The sequence below is a fragment of the Cherax quadricarinatus genome, chromosome 29 (genome assembly GCF_038502225.1).
Source record: "Cherax quadricarinatus isolate ZL_2023a chromosome 29, ASM3850222v1, whole genome shotgun sequence".
NCBI lineage: Eukaryota > Metazoa > Arthropoda > Malacostraca > Decapoda > Parastacidae > Cherax > Cherax quadricarinatus.
The window spans coordinates 16,172,717-16,179,452 of NC_091320.1; positions in this window are offsets into that span (position 1 = coordinate 16,172,717).

Here is a 6,736-nt window from a genome sequence, read left to right on the forward strand (position 1 = left end):
GGGTTTCCTCAGGGTTGCAGCCCTGAAGAGTGTTCCCTGGAGGGTGTCATCATGGACGTAGCGCTGTAGTGTTCCCTGGAGGTTGTCCTCAGGGTCGTGTCGTAGCCCTGTAATGTTCCCTGGAGGGTGTCCTTAGGGTCGCAGCCATGAAGAGTGTTCCCTGGAGGGTGTCATCATGGACGTAGCACTGTAGTCTTCCCTGGAGGGTGTCCTTAGGGTCGCAGCCCTGAAGAGTGTTCCCTGGAGGGTGTCATCATGGACGTAGCACTGTAGTCTTCCCTGGAGGGTGTCCTCAGGGTCGTAGCCCTGTAGTGTTCCCGGGAGTGTGTCCTCAGGGACATTGCCCTGTAGTGTTCCCTGGTGGGTGTCCTCAGGGTCGTAGCCGTGAAGAGTGTGCCCCGGAGAGTGTCCTCAGGGTCGTGGCTCTGTAGTGTTCCCTGGAGGGTGATCTCAGGGATATAGCCCTGCAGTGTTCCCTGAAGGGTGTCCTCAGGGTCGTAGCCGTGAAGAGTGTTCCCCAGAGAGTGTCCTCAGAGTCGAAGAGTTCTAGTGTTCCCTGGAGGGTGTCCTCAGGGACATAGCCCTGTAGTGTTCCCTGGAGGATGTCCTCAGGGTCGTAGCCCTGAAGGTGAACTAGACACAGCTACAACACTTGGTTACCTTTATTTTGAAGCAGCTTCCTCAACCATTGATTTGTTTGTAAATTTAATATAAAGAATATATGAGGACAGTAGAAGATGAGGTAATCAGTCCCTCAGCCTTCAAAAACTCTTCACAGAAGACAACTGAAGACGAGGCAATCAGTCTGTCAATATTCCAGCCTAGATAGAACAAACGACCCGAAGAGTGTCATCATGGGCTTGGTATCCCTAGTTTTGAAGGTTCTCATTATTCATCCTGCCATTTTTCTAGCAGATGTGATTGTCCGCCTGGAGTCTTGCAGTGTCTTCAACGAAGGACACTGACATGTAAATTCGGGTGTCATCTGCAAAGGAAGACACGGTGCTGTGGCTTACATCCCTGTCTATGTCAGATATGTGGATGAGAAACAAGATGGGAGTGAGTACTGTGCCTTGTGGAACAGAGCTTTTCATGTAGCCGCCTCAAACTTTATTCTGTCTACCAACTTTTCCTGTTATTCCTTTATCACGCATTTTGTGTGCTATTACATCATGGTCACACTTGTCAAAGGCTTCTGCAAAGTCTGTGTATACTACATTTGCGTATTGTTTGTCTTCTAGAGCATCCAGAACCTTGTCATAGTGGTCCAGTAGTTGGGACAGACAGGAGCGACCTGCTTTAAAGCCATGTTGCCCTGGGTTGTGTAACTGATGGGTATCTAGATGGGTGGCGATCTTGCTTCTGAGAACCCTTTCAAAGATTTTTATATGGGACGTTAGTGCTATCGGTCTGTAATTCTTTGCTAGTGCTTTACTGCCCCCTTTGTGGAGTGGGGCTATGTCTGTTGTTTTTAGCAGCTGTGGGACGACCTCCGTGTCCATGCTCCCTCTCCATAGGGCGTTAAAAGCACATAATAGGGGTTTCTTGCAGTAGGGGCCCAATACTGAATGTTGTTGATCTGGCATAAGAAAAGAAATATTTTGGGTTTCTTTCAATTTCATTTATGGCTTTTAGTTCTTCCCATGTTTCTTGACTCGTTTAAGATTTCTTTAGCTTTAGTTCGATGTTTGCTATTTCTCTGGTCAGTGTCTTCCTACTTATTACAGATATATTGGCCTCTTTTAGCCGTTCTGTTATTCTTGCCCTTCGGCTGTATAGGGAGCGCCTTTTTCTTTCTAGTTTACATCTTCTCCTTTTCCTTAAAGGAATATGCCTTGAGCATACCTTGAGTGCCACAGAGTTAATTTGTTCTAGACATAGGTTTGGATCCGTGTTGCTTAGGCTATCTTCCCAGTTTATATCATTTAGGACCTGGTTTACTTGGTCCCACCTTATCTTTTTGTTATTGAAGTTGAATTTGGTGAAGGTTTCCTAGTGAGTGATCACATTTTGTTGGTTTGGGGCCCCCACACACACGTCTGAACCGCTATTATGTTGTAATCTGATTATATTGTTTTTATATGGTAATATTTCGTATCAGATCTTCACTGTTAGTGAAGATGAGGTTCAGTGTATTCTCCAATCTTATAGGCTTTATTATTTGCTGGTTTAATGTGAATTTGGTGCAGAGATTTAAAAGTTCGTGTGTGTGCGAGTTTTCATCTGAGCTGCCTCCTGGTGTTATCTCTGCTACAACATTATTTGCTACATTCCTCTATTTTAGGTGTGTTGCAACCCCTGAATGGGTTGCAATATATATAATGTATATAATGATTATGTATATATATAATTATTACTTTTTCATATAATTTTATATTGCTTATATTTGCGATAATAGCTAAATCATAAATGTATTGCTTTATATTGTTATTTGACTTAGTTATGTTGTGAGGTAGGATGTTACATATTATGTGCTCAGTTCAAGTCTTGATTGTCTAACTACTGTAATTATCGCTTGTGGCTCGTTAGACTGCCGGCTTCTCGTTGTTGCTGGGCAGCAACCCACGGAGCTATCACGTGATCGAGGGGGGGTGTCCTCACTTCGCCTGAAGTATTCAGTCTGGTCTAGACTCTCTTGGTGGTCAGACAGATTGTCTGTCTCATTATTCTTGTTAGTTCTGTAGAACTCTGTTCACAGAACATTGTATAGACTTAGTGATTTTCGACGTTGTACTGAGGTTGTGTGTCACATAGACACTCGAAACATCTCAGGTCCTGAGCTGTTGCTTCTCACTTAATTTGTACTGGTATCTGTGTATTATCACAGTCGGGGATTTTCTTATGCTGAACTTAGATTCAGTAGTATGGGAGTTTTGTGACTTTTGTGGAGGATCTGCAGATGGTCCCTACTCAGTGTCGTTATATTATCTCCTTGTTCCTGATTCTGTGTCGCAGTTGCTTGTTATATTGCTATTGGGCTTAGCATTCTTTTTATTGTTCAAGCAGACTGTTCTGACTGCCAATTGGTTAAGAAGTTAGTTTATGAGAGGACTTTGTCAGTCACTTGTTTAAGTCTAGTCGAGTTGTGAGACATAGCAAACTACTTAGAGCACTTACACACATACATACACACTTGTACATATTTGTAATATCTTATTAAATGTTAATGTACCAGACGGTACTTAAGAATTATAAATGTGATATGTGCTTTCAGCACAATAATACTGTACTCGAGAGAAGTGATATTATTTTGATTACTTTGATTAATTTAATTTGATAATATACCTCTAGACTTAATAAATTTATTAAATTTTAATTTCTCTAGTTAGTAGCCTACCAGTTGTAATCCTAAAGCACTAATAATTCATACTGAATTCTAATGGATAATTGGACAAGGATACTGACTACTTGTTACGAAAACCCAGTAACAGGCTGGATGCTAGAAGGGCAGTCCTTTCTAGTATTCACTGGAGATCTCTAAGCTTTTAGAATCGCGTGTTTTGTAACAAGGTGCCTTACGTTGAAATTCTCCAGGAACAAACTGTTCGGGGCAGGAGCTGGAAAATTTCCCAGACCTTGATCAATTTTCAAAAGCTGTTCCTGGAATTGTTGGGAAGTTACATTCGGAGGCTTGTATACAACCACAATGACAAGGTTTTAGTTCTCGATCTTTACTGCCAAAACTATGAAGGCTTCCCTGAGATGGATCCCTGTAGGGTTTCCATTGTATGAAGTTCCATGTATGGTTTCCACTGTACGGTATTCCATGTAGGGTTTTCCCACTTAGTTTCTACCCAGTAGGGCTCGTTGGTGAAGTTTCCTCTAGATCAGTCCCAAAGAGGTCGGTCTGGTAGGTAAGTCCCAGACTGATCGGTCTTGGATGTAGGTGCCAGAGTGGTCAATCTGGGAGTTCGGTCCTAGAGGGGTCGGTCTGGGAAGTCGGTCCTAGAAGAGTCAATCTGGGAGATTAATAATCATAATAATTTGTACCAACTAAAGGCAAAAATTGTTGAATAGCATCACATATAATTTTTATAACAATAATACTTAATTATTATAGCTATTAAAGATTATGAATACACACAATACACCATTTTTTTAAATTATGTCCAAAACTTTCCAAAAACAGTGAATACATGAAACAGACCTTCTCCCTCCCCCCCGTATTACTTGTCAACTGTGTTATCTGCTGAGTACTCGGTCATTTTATGGAAGATGATTTGTGGTTTTGTTTGACTTTTGTTAACTTGTGGGGTACTTTTATCATTAATGTATTTTATATCTTCTCTTTTTCAAAGTAGTATTTTCAACTGACAAGTTAAAAGCCTACAATGTCCCGTGGTTGTTTAAACGACAGTAATTTTTTTGCTATATATGTGGCAGCTTTATAGCAGCAAAACACAGACGAAACATCAAGACGAAACATCAAGCCTCTTTTGAAAACAGTCTATCATTACTACTTTGGTGTGAAGGTCGGAGATCAGGAGGTGTGAGCACCTCATCACTGCAGTTATCACACCCATGGTGTGAGTGGCAGTTATCACATACTCATAGTGTGAGTGGCAGTTATCACACCCATGGAGTGAGTGGCAGTTATCACATACTCATAGTGTGAGTGGCAGTTATCACACCCATGGTGTGGGTGACAGTTATCATACCCATGGTGTGGGTGACAGTTATCATACCCATGGTGTGGGTGGCAGCTATCACACCCATGGTGTGGGTGGAAGTTATCATACCCATGGTGTGGGTGGCAGTTATCACACCCATGGTGTGGGTGACAGTTATCATACCCATGGTGTGGGTGGCAGTTATCACACCCATGGTGTGGGTGGCAGTTATCACACCCATGGTGTGGGTGGCAGTTATCACATACTCATGGTGTGGGTGGCAGTTATCACACCCATTATGTGGGTGGCAGTTATCACATACCCATGGTGTGGGTGGCAGTTATCACATACCCATGGTGTGGGTGGCAGTTATCACATACCCATGGTGTGGGTGGCAGTTATCACATACCCATGGTGTGGGTGGTAGTTATCACATACCCATGGTGAGGGTGGCAGTTATCACATACCCATGGTGTGGGTGGCAGTTATCACATACCCATGACGTGGGTGGCAGTTATCACATACCCATGGTGTGGGTGGCAGTTATCACATACCCATGGTGTGGGTGGTAGTTATCACATACCCATGGTGTGCGTGGCAGTTATCACATACCCATTGTGTGGGTGGCAGTTATCACACCCATGGTGTGGGTGGCAGTTATCATACCCATGGTGTGGGTGGCAGTTGTCACACCCATGGTGTGGGTGGCAGTTATCACACCCACGGTGTGGGTGGCAGTTATCACATACTCATGGTGTGGGTTGCAGTTATCACGCCCATGGTGTGGGTGGCAGTTATCACATACCCATGGTGTGGGTGGCAGTTATCACATACCCATGGTGTGGGTGGCAGTTATCACATACCCATGGTGTGGGTGGCAGTTATCACATACCCATGGTGTGGGTGGTAGTTATCACATACCCATGGTGTGGGTGGCAGTTATCACATACCCATGGTGTGGGTGGCAGTTATCACATACCCATGGCGTGGGTGGCAGTTATCACATACCCATGGTGTGGGTGGCAGTTATCACATACCCATGGTGTGGGTGGCAGTTATCACATACCATGGCGTGGGTGGCAGTTATCACATACCCATGGTGTGGGTGGCAGTTATCACATACCCATGGTGTGGGTGGCAGTTATCACATACCCATGGTGTGGGTGACAGTAATCACATACCCATGGTGTGGGTGGCAGTAATCACATACCCATGGTGTGGGTGGCAGTTATCACATACCCATGGTGTGGGTGGCAGTTATCACATACTCATGGTGTGAGTGGCAGTTATCACATACCCATGGTGTGGGTGACAGTCATCACATACCCATGGTGTGGGTGGCAGTTATCACATACCCATGGAGTGGGTGGCAGTTATCACACCCATGGTGTGGGTGGCAGTTATCACATACCCATGGAGTGGGTGGCAGTTATCACATACCCATGGTGTGGGTGGCAGTTATCACACCCATGGTGTGGGTGGCAGTTACCACACCCATGGTGTTGGTGGCAGTTATCACACCCATGGTGTGGGTGGCAGTTATCACATACCCATGGTGTGGGTGGCAGTTATCACATACCCATGGTGTGGGTGGCAGTTATCACACCCATGGTGTGGGTTGCAGTTATCACATACCCATGGTGTGGGTGGCAGTTATCACATACCCATGATGTGGGTGGCAGTTATCACATACCCATGGTGTGGGTGACAGTCATCACATACCCATGGTGTGGGTGGCAGTTATCACATACCCATAGTGTGGGTGGCAGTTATCACACCCATGGTGTGGGTGGCAGTTATCACATACCAATGGTGTGGGTGGCAGTTATCACATTCCCATGGTGTGGGTGGCAGTTATCACACCCATGGAGTGGGTGGCAGTTATCACATACCCATGGTGTGGGTGGCAGTTATCACATACCCATGATGTGGGTGGCAGTTATCACATACCCATGGTGTGGGTGACAGTCATCACATACCCATGGTGTGGGTGGCAGTTATCACATACTCATGGTGTGGGTGACAGTCATCACATACCCATGGTGTGGGTGGCAGTTATCACATACCCATGGTGTGGGTGGCAGTTATCACACCCATGGTGTGGGTGGCAGTTATCACATACCCAT